At 41.6% G+C, this 13273-nt stretch overlaps 1 pseudogene; it reads left to right on the top strand.

The window, feature by feature from the left end:
* LOC102840039 overlaps positions 1–8469 on the top strand; it is a 30038-nt pseudogene extending 21569 nt beyond the window's left edge.
* Positions 8470–13273: the final 4804 nt, after the last annotated feature.

Here is a 13273-nt window from a genome sequence, read left to right as displayed (position 1 = left end):
AAATAATAAGCTACACAATGAATATTCATTGTGGAAATATTGAATAATTTTTTAATAAAATAAAGTTAGGCAGTGAAAGTACAAGTCACCTATCTCTCTCTTTCCTTGTTTCTTCCTCTTCCCTTTCTTTTTTCCTTGTTTTTGTTCTTCCTCTCTCCCTTCCTTCCTTCTGTCCTTCTTTTCTTTATTTGCTTCCATCTTTAGATATTTTCTATGATCAACGTGCATTACTATTGTAGTAGTATTAAAACAATAAAATTAAAAACTCAGTTGATCAATTTATATTTGTCCTTTAACATTTTTTCTCTCTTCAGATTATTATATTTTATACTTCTGTGTCTCATCCCTTTAGTAAATTTCTTACAGGGAAAATCATGCTATCAATATTTCATTGCTTTATGCTAGTACTCAATTTGATGCTTAAGAAATACTGTAAGCAACCAAATGATTGTTCTCTCCAAAGTTTGAAGGGTTTCAGAGACCTGTTACTTGATTCATGGATTTCCCTTAGCCAATGAGAAATATATGCTTTTGTTTAAATTGTGTGTGTTTGACACGCTTATGGAAGGTGAAATTAATTAATTTTGCTTTGAAGGTTTACAAGGAGCCCTAAAAATAACTGTAAATGCTCTGGGGTATTCCACAACCAGGGCTGAGAATTAGTGCTCTGTTAGAAAACTCAGGTGAGAGAGGAAAAACCTATATGACTGGATGAAGTGAGCATAGAAAATAATCCTTCAGTGTTTATGGCTGTAGTGCCTTGGCTAGTTTGTTTTGTTTTGTTTTTTTCCTAGCAATAATAATTAAATTGCTCAACTTTACAGCAAGAACTTTAGACACTCAGTTCCTTACCTCTAGTAGTTGTTTGTTTGTTACAGTACTTTTAATGGTTTTAATGCTATTTAGACTATTGCTAAAAATATGCAAAATTGTATGGTCTTAACCTAATTTTTCATTTCTTCCCACATTTTATATGATTTAGATAATTTAATAAAGGAAATTCTGGTGTGGCATTGTAGAATAAGCACTGGACTGCTAACCATAAGTTTGGTGATCCAAACTAACCAGCCACTCCTTGGAAACTGTATACAGGGTTGCTATGAGTTGGAACTGACTCAGTGACACTTAACAACAACAACAATAAAGAAAATTATAAAACTTTGATATATGTTTAAGGCATTTTTAGGAGATTGATATGCATTTTTCTTTAACGACTTCATAAAACACCTTTGGAACTTGCAGGCTTCTAGTATCTTCCTTCATTATACAAGGTGATGGTGGTGGGCCATGGAGTTGGTTCTGACTCATAGCGACCCTGAGTAGGGTTTCTGAGGCTGTAAGTCTTTACAGGAGCAGAAAGCTCATCTTTCTCCTGCAGAACATCTGGTAGTTTAGAACTGCTGACCTTGAGGTTAACAGCCCGACTTGTATCCAATAGTCAAAATGTTTAATAGCAGCATAAGCACAAACTAGTCCATTGACACTGCCAGTCTAGTGGTACTGGTGCTTCCAGCTGCATATCAACCCAGCTTTAGCCTCAAAAGTAGATCCTGACACATGAGCAGGCATATAAGCTTGCTGGTGATCACATTGGTCTACTGATGAGTGGAAGAAGGGAAAGGCAGCGATGAAGAAATGGGCTGAGTTCAACCACATTCCATAGACTCCCGTTGACCTGGAGATGAGAGAGAGAAAAGGAAGGACTGGTTGCTCTGAAGTGTGGGAAGACCTGGCGACTCCTGAGCCCATGGATAAGGACATAGCCACAGAGGGCTATAGCTGATGCTGAAGCATCCAGCTGATATGAAGTGAGGAGAGACACACAAGAACACACAAACTTGCAGATAGTACCCATTTGACCTAGCCTCGATGACTTGATAATCAGAACTCAACTTGTTATTATTGTTAGCTGCCATAGAGTTGGTACCAACTCATAGTGACCCTATGCACAACAGAATGAAACACTGCCCAGTCCTGGGCCAACCTCACTATTGTTGCCACGCTTGAGCCCATTGATGCTGCTACTTTGGGGTTCTTCCTCTTTTTCTCTGACCCTCCACCTTACCAAACATGATATCCTTCTCCAGCGACTGGTCCCTCCTGACAATATGTCTGAAGTATGAGAGATGAAGTTTGGCCTCCTGGCCTCCAAGGAGCACTCTGGCTGCACTTTTTCCAGAACTCAACTTGTTGTTGTTGTTGTTGTTGCTATGTGCCGTGGAGTCGGTTCTGACTCATAGTGACCCTGTACAGGGTTTCCGAGGCTGTAAATCTTTAGGGGAGCAGAATGCCTCATCTTTCTCCTGCGGAACAGCTGGTAGTTTAAGAACTGCTGAAGATTGGAAAAAAAAAAAATTTATAAAGGAAACAAGTGTAAATTGCTTCAATTTGATGAACTTGACCTATATTTACGGATGTAGTAGCTCAAAATACCAACTGAGAAGAAAGGAGTCTTCACATCAAGTATCAATCCTATCCTCTCTGTATACAGGGTAGTAAAGGACAGGCAACTTAGACACTGGCTACCTAAAATGAGGGGGTAATAAAGGCACCAAGTAACTGGCTTACAAATTTTCAAGAGGGAGTTTAGTTTAAGAGTGTGCAGGGTAAGGTAGCATCCCCAATGAATAGTTTTCATCTTGTCTAAATGGGTCTGGCGAAAAGAGATGGGGATAAGATTTTTAGGATTCAATGATGACTAATTGTTTTCATGACTAATTGCAACTGTAAAGGTAGAAATATTATAACAATTATGGGGGAGTAGTTAATCTTACAGTCCAGAAACAGAGGACTCTAGGACCATCAAGGGAGAAGAACACAAGCAGAGTGGGGGACCCTATCCAGAGAAGCAGCAACACCAGAGATGGAGGCAGAGATGAGGAATTGGAGAGAGGGAGCAGCTGAGGACTCTGGATTCATGGAAAAGAGGGACTGGGTGCTGGTGGCCAGGAGGCAGGCTTGCAGAATGTGCCCTTTGGTTGTTTAAATTATTATATATTCCTGAGTATTTCTGTGTACATCCTCCCACCTACCTCACCCCACTCCCCCAAAAAATAGAGGAAATGAAGCAAATGCACAGAGGAGATTGTAATCACTACAATGAAACGATGGTGTAAGACTGATGTTCTTCCATGTAAACTATCACTCAGTTCACACTCAGTCCAGAATTGTATCTATTTAAGAACTCTTGGACTTGCTGTTTTGAGTTTTTGTTATTATTGTACATATGTATGGTCTTATCAATTGGTCCATCTTTATACAGCTCTTGAGAATTTCATTATCACCACCCTATGAAAGGAGTCCTAGTGTGGAACTTCAAGATAATGCGCTAGACTGTGAGGTCAGTTTGAACCACAAGGTCAGCAGTTCAAACCCACTGGCCACTCCTCAGAAGCCCTATAAGGATCACTATGGGTTGGCACCAACTTGACAGCACTTAACAACAGTGACCTTATGAAAAACCCGTTGTGTTTGTGGTGTAGTGAATTATTTAATGTCCCTTCTAGATATATAGTCTTTTTAAACTCACACCAAACTACTTTTTTTTTTTTTTTTTTTTGATGGCTCTGGGTGAGAGAAGGTTAGGGGAGATGCTGATAGACTATATGATTCAGTTGAGTATTAAAATGCCTTCTAGTACATGTTAAGAAGCTCATGATGTAGCAATGAATACAATCCTGGAACTATACACTCAGGTTCTAGACACAAAAAGCAGGTTCCAAAAGAGAAGCTGAATACATTACTAACAAAATGCCAACCTTAGAGTATGTAATTATGTTGGATATGTGGAATATCTATTGCAGCATTTATCCGACAAGTCAAGCTCTCCAACAGTCAGAAGTATATTTAAGGACATGTGTGCTCTGCTGTGGGTTAATGCCCCGGACTGAAAAGCCGTTTGAACTGCAAGGTCGGCGGTTCAAGCTCATCAGCTGCTCCTCGTAAACCTTATACAGGGTCACTATGGGTCGAAACCGACTGGACGGCAGTTAACAACAACACCAGACCCCTACTAGTCATTAATAGGGTATTTACATATTTTTAAAAAGGATCCTGAAAATATAACGAAACTAATATTGTCAATGATTGATTATCAAGCAGTTCAACACGATAGAAGCATTAGAAAGAAACAAGTAACTGATGGAAGTGTCCCAGAAGCATTGGATGCCAGAAATCAGTTTTGTGTAACCACATACTAAACAAGCATTGCCACACTCTAATCATGTATGAAAAGAAGGGTTAAAGTCTATGAAGTTCTTTCAAATAGATTTCCTTTCTTAAACCCTGTGGATATACCTAATGCACTGAAGACATCCAAGAAATTAGTGCAGGCTTACCCCAATGTCTTGGACTCCTGGTGTGGCACTATGGACTCCTTGTAGACTGTGAACCACAAGGTAGAAAGTTCAAACCCACCAGCTACTCCTCGGAAACTCTACACAGGGTATCTATGAATGTAGGTGACAGCACTTAACAACAACAACCCCAGTGACTTAAATACAATCCTCTATGAAGAAATTAGATCATTTCATTCTTACATGAGAACTGGGTTTGAAGATTCAAGAAAGACAAGTTTTACTCATATAGGCATGTATGATTCTATACTAAAATACAATGTATATTCCCAATGGTGAGATAGCTTTACATATATTCCTAACTTCGATGCACACAAACTGTGCAACAGAACACTCGTTTTCATCTCTAAAGAGACTCAGAAACCGTCAGCATACAACAATGATTCGAGACAGACTCAGTTCATTATCCTTATTTTATTATGTATGGAAATAGATAATTGTTTGGCAGCTTACTGGTGACAAAAATCATTAAAAATGTGTAAAAACAAAGAATCAAAGAAATTTTTTAATATTATCGTGTTAAAGATGAAAGATATACCTTGAATACAATACAGTAATCTGTTATAGTATTTGTATTCTGGTGATTAAATTATTGTATGATACACTTTCATTTATTCATTTATAATTGTAGCATTTATTATAAAACAAGTATTAAAGCTGAAGAATGCGCCATTTAAAGCAAAATTGGTGAAAGTCAGTTTTCCATTGGGAGATCGAAAGAATTTTATATTGATTGTTGGAACAACTAAGTCCACTGACTCCTTTTCTTTATTGTAGAACATGTAGAATTTTGTATTCATGGAAATTGTGGTGTATAGAAAAAATCTTAGTACCCCACATCCTCTAAAAGTTTTAGAATCCAGTTCATCTCAATGAGCTAAAATGGCATACACCACTTTTGTGTTCAGTGGTGAATATTATACCCCACTGCCCTCAAGGGGGTATATTAGAGAGTTTCAAAAAAGTTCATGGAGAAATTCCATTATTTTGTAAATCCATTTTCCACAAACTTTTTGAAGCCCCCTCACATATCCCACTCAGATGCCTGGGTAAGCAGAGGAGGGACACCACAGATGGCCAGTGTGTGGACCCTCACATATCTTCATCCAGCCCTGCATATCTCCAACACTCCTTCCTCTCTCTGTTCCAACCACTTGGCCTACATGGATTGTTAGGAATTGGGTTGTGTACTTCAAAAATATGTGTTGTAAATTCCAATTCCTATACCTAAGGAAGGAGTCCTGGTGTGGCACTGTAGATTAAGCACTAGACTGCAAGGTCAATTTGAACCAAACGTTAGCAGTTCAAACTTACCAGCCGCTCCTTGGAAACCCTATACAGGGTCGCTATGAGTCAGAACAAACCCAACGGTGCTTCATAGCAACAACAACAGACCTAAGGAAAGCAGTCCTGGTGGCACAGTGGTTAAGTGCTGGGCTGCTAATTGAAATGTCAGTTCAAACCCACTAGCTGCTTCTCCAGAAGGAGGTGTTGAAAACCCTATGGGACAGTTCTACCCTGTCATATATGATCACCACGGGTCAGAATCTACTTAACATCAGTGAGTTTGTTTTTTGGTTTATACTTGTGGATAAAGAACTCTGGTGGTGCAAATAGCCAAGCTCTTAGTTGCTAAGAGTCAAACCCACCCAGTGACTCTATGGGAAAAAGACCAGGTGGTCTATTTTTATGAAGACTGCAGTCAAGGGAACCAGCTAGGGCTGTTCTGCTCTGTCTTACAGGATCTCAATGAATTGGAAACAATGTGTACATTGCACCTGGGAATACAGTTTCTTTGTTATGTTCATGAGGCTCTATCAGCGAAGGGTGTGTCTTAATCATTTCTGAGATATGATAAGAGCTGTTCAGGCATAGAAGCAAGCAGGAATAAGGGAAAGATGGGCACCATGTGAAGATGGCCAAGGAGCTGAGGAACAGAAGCTAATGAGAGACAAGGCTCTTCCACCAGGGCTGAGACAGAGAGCTGGCATCCTGCTGGCCTCCTAAATGGCGAGAAACTGAATTTCTGTTTGCTAAAGTCATTGGTTACGAATCGGGCTGCAAGCTGCAAGGTCAGCAGTTCGAAACTACCAGCCGCTCCGCGGGAGAAAGATGAGGCGGTCTGTTCCCGTAAAGATTTACAGCCTCGGAAACCCTGTGTAGGGTCGCTATGAGTCGGAACCGACTCCACGGCACACAACAACAACAATAACGAAAGTCATTGCATGTGGTATTTCTGTTATAGCAGCGCTAGTTCCTAAGACACAGACCCTCAAAGTCATGTCCTCTGTGACCATATTGCTTTGATACGTGTCCTTTCTGGTATGCTGTGCCAGCCCCTTGCTAATTACCTGAACCCTGATTTTCCCCTCAAAGCTCAGCCTGAAAGTCTACTGTAGGGAAACCTATGTTGTTGTTGTTAAGTGCCATCGAGTCGGTTCCGACCCATAGCGACCCTGTACAGGGTTTCCGAGGTGTAAATCTTTACGGGAGTAGAAAGCCTCATCTTTCTCCCGCGGAGCAGCTGGTAGTTTCAAACTACTGACCTTAAGGTTCGCAGCCCGATTCGTAACCACTACGCTACCAGAGCTCCTTAAACCTATAGGTCTGGGGAAATATTGTGGATTGAATTGCTTTTCCCTCAAAAGATCTGCTGTGGTCCTCCCCTCCCCACCACTCCGTACCTGTGAATGTGACCTTGTTTGGAAGTAGGACCTTTCTTTGGATGTGTTATCAGTGAGTACCAGCTAATAACCAAAGGAGGGTATTGTCTTATAAAAAGGCAGAACACACACAGAGTCACGTAGTGAGGAGAAGACGCATCTACTAGCTGAGGAACCGGAGGCTTATTCCTTCAGAGAGGGCATGGCCCCACTGAGACCTTGGATTGGACTCCTAGCTTTCAGACTATAAACGGTTGTTCTCCAAAGCCACCTAGTTCGGGGTGTTCGGTTATGGCAGCCCCAGCAGACTGAGACAGGAAGCCTTAGAGGAGGCTCCTAGACTAGATGTTCTGGATCAAGTCAGATCATCTATTGTGGGCTCTTGTGGTGCCAATGCTTCGCCTTCCTGGAATGATCACAGCCATGTTGTTGTTGTTGTTGTGTGCCGTGGAGTCGGTTCCGACTCATAGCGACCCTGTACAGGGTTTCCGAGGCTGTAAATCTTTAAGGGAGCAGAACGCCTCCTCTTTCTCCCGCGGAACAGCTGGTAGTTTCGAAATGCAATCCTTGCGGTTCACAGCCCTATTCGTAACCGCTACGCTATCACAGCCATAGTCATGTTTTTATATTTGTATGTTTAATGACGATACATACAAGTTAATATTTATCTCCCCACTTACACAAAGCTTCATGAAGGCACATTTGTGCAGAAAAAGCTATCAGAGTAGGTTTGAGCCCGCTGTTCTTAGAAAGAACCTGCTTGCAGGGTTAGGCCTTGGCTGACATCTGGGAACTTGACTAGCAAACAGTTCCCGAGGCCCATATACAACTGTCCCTAAACAGTCAGTGATTCACTGTGCCTAAACTGTTTGTACAAACAGTGCCATTTGTGCTGAACACTTGCTTTCCTTCTGAGGTTTGTCTAGTTGACCAGCCCAGTAAAAACCAGTGGGCTACAAATCATGTGACGACCGCTTGCCGAGGAAATTGCCCCTGAAGTGACAGCGAGAACCCCGGCATTCCTGGGAGCAAAACCCTCGGTGTGGAGATTGAACCTGCGGGAGGAAGGGGTTCATTATGCGGATGACCTAAAGAAATTCCTGTATGAAAAATGACTAAGTGTTGAAGGATTCCACGCTATTGTCATGTCTGATAGAGATGGGGTGCCTGTTATTAAAGTGGCCAATGATAATGCTCCAGAGCATGCTTTGAGGCCTGGCTTCCTGTCTACTTTTGCCCTTGCAACAGACCAAGGCAGCAAACTTGGACTCTCAAAAAACAAAAGTATTATCTGTTACTATAACACTTACCAGGTGGTTCAATTTAATCTGTTACGTTTGGTGGTAAGTTTCATAGCCAGCAGCAATGCCAATAGAGGACTAATTGTCAGCCTAGAAAAGGAACTTGCTCCATTATTTGAAGAATTGAGACAAATTGTGAAAGTTTCTTAATCTGAAGTTCCTTAACCGAGAGGTCTCGATGTGATGTGTACCTTCATTATACCAGAAAAAATGTCAATTCAGCAATCTCTAGACTGTAATAATACTTGTATTTGTGTACTCAAGAAAAGGCCCTCTTTTCTACTGTATGCTAAAGAAAGAGCCTATAGATATAATATCTGGACTGATTAATTGTTATATTTCCTTGTTTAGAGTCTTTTCTTATTTAATGAGATATGGGACTACCACAAAAAGGTTCCGTCCATCACAGCTCCCATGGAGTTTAGTTCCGTCACCAAGTATGGATGAGATTCTCTTCAGTGTATCAGAATCAAAATGGTATAATGATCCACTGGGACCATTAAGTGATTCCTGTTGTAAAATATGCCCAGGCCTGAAGAATTAAGCAGACCCTTTTTATTGTGAATAATAATGAGGACATATTTTTCTTCCTATTATGTGTTACCTATTTGCGTTGAATATGAGGAAAATAATATAGCTTAGCAAAAGAAATAAAATCAGTACAATCACTAACTTTGCTATGTATATATTATTTTACAGTATCTATGACGGCACTTAACAACAACAACAACATGATTATTTCTAATTGATTTGATTCTTCTCAGAGGGTGCTGCTCTTTACCTAAAATTCAGATTATAACTAAGGACTGCCCCCTCCACTCTGCTATCTATAACCAATCAGTGTTACAATGTTTGTGTGTTCTTTATAAAATTTAGATGTGATTCATTATTAAGCTGTTTCCTATATTGGTATGTATGTAAACATGATAGATAATACAGCCTTTTGTCATATATGTTGTTGTTAAATGCCATTGAGTCGGTTCCGACCCATAGCGACCCTGTACAGGGTTTCCGAGGATGTAAATCTTTATGGGAGTAGAAAGCCTCATATGAGTACAAATAAAATAGTATTTTTTTAAAGTAAAAAAAAAACAACAACAAAAAACCAATGGGCTTTCTTAGGCAGGAAAATGGTACATATGTTGCTGCATTTTTGCGGCTGAGGGCAGAGTGTGCTCTGCAGAATTCTTCATTGCATTGACGTGGTCCCTGACTCATAGTGACCCCCTCACACTGGAACAAGAAGCTGCCAGGTCCTGTGCTTTTGTCATGGTCAGTTGTGAATCAGACCTTGTGACCCATCGGGTTTTCAGTGGCCAATTTTCAGAAGTAGATCACCAGGTCTTTCTTCTAGTTCATCTTTGCCTAGAAGGTCTACTGAAACCTGGTCGCCATCATAGCAACAAGCAGCCTCCACTGAAAGACGGGACGTGGCTTCTCATGAGGTACACTGGCCAGGAATTGAACCAGGGTCTCCTGCAGGGAAAGTGAGACTGCTACCACTGATGCCTAACTGCCTCATCAGTTCCAGCTCTGTAGCCTTACTACCCCACTGTCAGTACAACTGTGTGCTACTGTACGACATGGACTGCTAACTGCAATGTCAGCAATTGGAATCCACCAGCCAATCCAACCCATGACAGAAAGATGAGGTCTTCTGCCTCCGTAAATATTTGCTGCCTCAGAAACAGTTCCAACTCATAGTGACCCTGTATAGGGTTTTTGAGGTGCATCTGGTGGGTTTGAACCATTGATCTTTTGGGTTGCAATCCAGTGCTTATCCTACAGCACCACAACATCCTGGTCTCTTACCTGCTTCCATTTTTGAGCAATCAGATTTCACAAGTCCAGTACTTCTACTCAAGGCCAATTTATTCTTATTTTTCTTAAAAATCTTGTCTTTTGATTTCCTAGTCTATGCCAAAGGGCAGGCTCACTGGTAAAGAGGAAGAAACAATGTCTTTCACCTCCACAGCACAAAAAGAAGCAGAATAAGTAGGAAATTCAGGTGGAAAGACTCAAAACTACAAAACTCAGAACTACTTCAGACTGAGCAACTCCTAAGGGTAACTCTGTAATACAGAACAAACTCATTAATGAGAATGCTGTTTTTTAAACAATGACCAGTAGTCTATAAGGCCACGCACTGCCAGACTTATATGCTTCATTTTCCATATGTTGTTGTTGTTAAGTGCTGTTGAGTCATTTTTGACTCATAGCAACCCTGTAAAGGGTTTCTAAGCAGCTAGTGGGTTTGAATTGCCGACCTTGTGGTTCTCAGTCCAGTGCCGATCCTACAGCACCACACGGAAGTCCATACAGGAGGGTTTAAAAATGGCACATGAGTTGGTACCAACTAATAGAGGACCCTATGCACAAAACGAAACACTGCTCGGTCCTGGGCCAATCCCACCATCATTGCTATAGCTCAGCCCATTGCTACCACCATTATGCCAAGCCATCTCATTGGGAGTCTTCCTCTTTTTCTCCAACCCTCCACCTTACCAAACATGATATTCATTTCCAGCAACTGGTCCCTCCTGACAATATGTCTGAAGTATGAGAGACGAAGTTTGGCCATCCTGGTTTCCAAGGAGCACTCTGGCTATATACTTCTTCCAACACAGATCTGTTTGTTCTTTTGGCAGTCCATGGTACTTTTAATAAATATTCTCCTCCAACACCATAACTCAAATGCATCAATTGTTCACTGTCTTCCTATTCTCTGTCCAACTTTTGCATGCATATGACGTTATTGAAATTACCAAGGCTTGGGTCAGGCGCACCTTAGTCCTCAAGCTGACATCTTTGCTCTGCAACACTTTAAAAAGGTCTGTGCAGCAGATTTGCCTAGTGCAATATGTTGTTTGGTTTCTTGACTGATGCGTCCATGAGTATTGACAGTTGATCCAAGCAAAATGAAGTCTTGACCTCAATCTTTTCTCCATTTATATGGATGCTGTTTATTGGTCCAGTGGGGAAGATTTTTGTATTCTTTACATTGAGATGCAACCCATACTGTGGTCTTTGATCTTCATCAGTAAGTATTTTAAGTCCTCTTAGCTTTCACCAAGGAAGATTGTGTCCTCTGCATATCGTAGGTCCGATCCTAATGCCACATATAATCCAGCTTCTCGGATTATTTGTTCAGCATACAGATTGAATAAGTATGGTGAAATAATAAAACCCTGGTGCTCACCTTTCCTAATTTTAAACCATTCAGTGTTCCCTTGTTCTGTTCCAACAGCTGCCTCTTGGTCTATGTACATACAGGTTCCTCATGAGCACAATTAAGTGTTCAGGAATACTCATACTTCACAATGTTGTCCATAGCTTGTCATGAGCCACACAATTGAAAACCTCTGTGTAGTCAATAAAGCATAAGTAAACATCTTTCTGGTATTCTCCACTTTCAGCCAAGATCCATCTGACGTCAGCAATGATATCCCTTGTTCCACGTCCTCTTCTGAATCCAGCTTGAACCTCTGGAAGTTCTCTGTCAATGTATGCTTATAGCCGTTTCTGTATTACCTTTAGTAAAACTTTACTCACATGGGATATCAATGATATTGTCTGATGGTTTCCACATCCATTGGGTCACCACTCCTTGGAATGGACACAAATATGGATCTCTTCCAGTCATATGGCCAGGTAGTTGTCTTTCAAGTGTACACACTTAGCTCTAAGCAAAAGGTTGGAGGTGGAAGCCCACCCAGAGGCACCTTGGAAGAACTACTGAAAAATCAGCCATTGGAACCCCTATCGAGCACAGTTCTGCTCTGACACACCTGGGTCACCCTGACTCAGTCTGGTATTGGGTTTATTTTGAAGCATACATTTGTTTTGTAGCTGATCAGATTATACGTTGTGGAGTTCTTTTTTTTTTTTCTTTCCTGTTGCTGTCAAGTCAATTTTTTTTTTTTTTTTAATGCTGTATTGTGAATGATGTGATAGTTCACATAGGAGGACATCAGCTTCACATTGATCCCATTGCACATCGTTTCCTTGCCATGGTCACAATCCCCTCCATGCATCATCTACCAACCAAAGGGTACACCCCCCCAAACCTGCCCCCCTGTCGTCTGCACACTGCCCCTCTCCCTCTCCAGGTCCAAAATCTCCAGCTGCTCCATCTCCCCATGTCATTGTCTCTGCCTCCATCCCTGGCATCACTGCTTCCCTGGGTAGGGTTCCGTTCTCTGTTCTTCTCCTTCGATGGTCCAAGGGACCTCCATTCCTAGACTGTAAGGCTGATCACTCTCCTCCCTTTGCCCCCAAATGTCCACCTTCACATTTCCAGCCCTTACAATCAGTCCTGATAACAATTATTTGCTATTGTATCGCAAGGGACCTATCTGCATCTCCAATTCAGCCCTGACTAGGCAGAATGGATACCACTCAGTGGAGATTCCACCTTGCTCCATGCCCTCTGAATCTAGGTTCCATCTTGTAAGCTTGTAAGCCAGTCACTTCTTGCCTCTGTAGCACCCCCATTCTGGGTAGCCAATGTCCAAGTTGCCCATCCCTGTCCTCTCTGTGTGCAAAGAAGTTGGGAATGATCCTCGCTGTGAAGATTTGTTCACTCTTTTGAGCTATTGCTTCCATAGGTGTGTGTCAAGATCATCAAGTTGTGTCAGATTCTTCTTTTTTCCCCCTCTTTTTTCTTTTTCTGTTTGAGCTGTGATCATCCAGCCATTGTGGCCAGGTCAAGTGGGTATTATCTGCAAGTGTGGGTGTACTTATGCATGTGCCCTCTCTTCTTATCAGCTGGATGATTCACTCTTTGCTCTAGTCCTCTATGGCCATATCGCTGTCTCTGTGTCCAAAAGTCCCATGGATTTTGCACACTGATGGCCAGCCAGGTCTCCATCTGGGATCACAGGAGTCTATTGAGTGCTGGAAGGCTTAGTTTGTAGCTTCATTGCTGTTTTTCTCTCACTTCCCCTTGTCAGTG

The sequence above is a fragment of the Chrysochloris asiatica genome, unplaced genomic scaffold, assembly GCF_000296735.1.
Source record: "Chrysochloris asiatica unplaced genomic scaffold, ChrAsi1.0 scaffold00263, whole genome shotgun sequence".
Taxonomy (NCBI): domain Eukaryota; kingdom Metazoa; phylum Chordata; class Mammalia; order Afrosoricida; family Chrysochloridae; genus Chrysochloris; species Chrysochloris asiatica.
The sequence above is the reverse complement of the archived record's forward strand: the minus strand, read 5'-3'. Positions and strand labels throughout refer to the sequence as shown.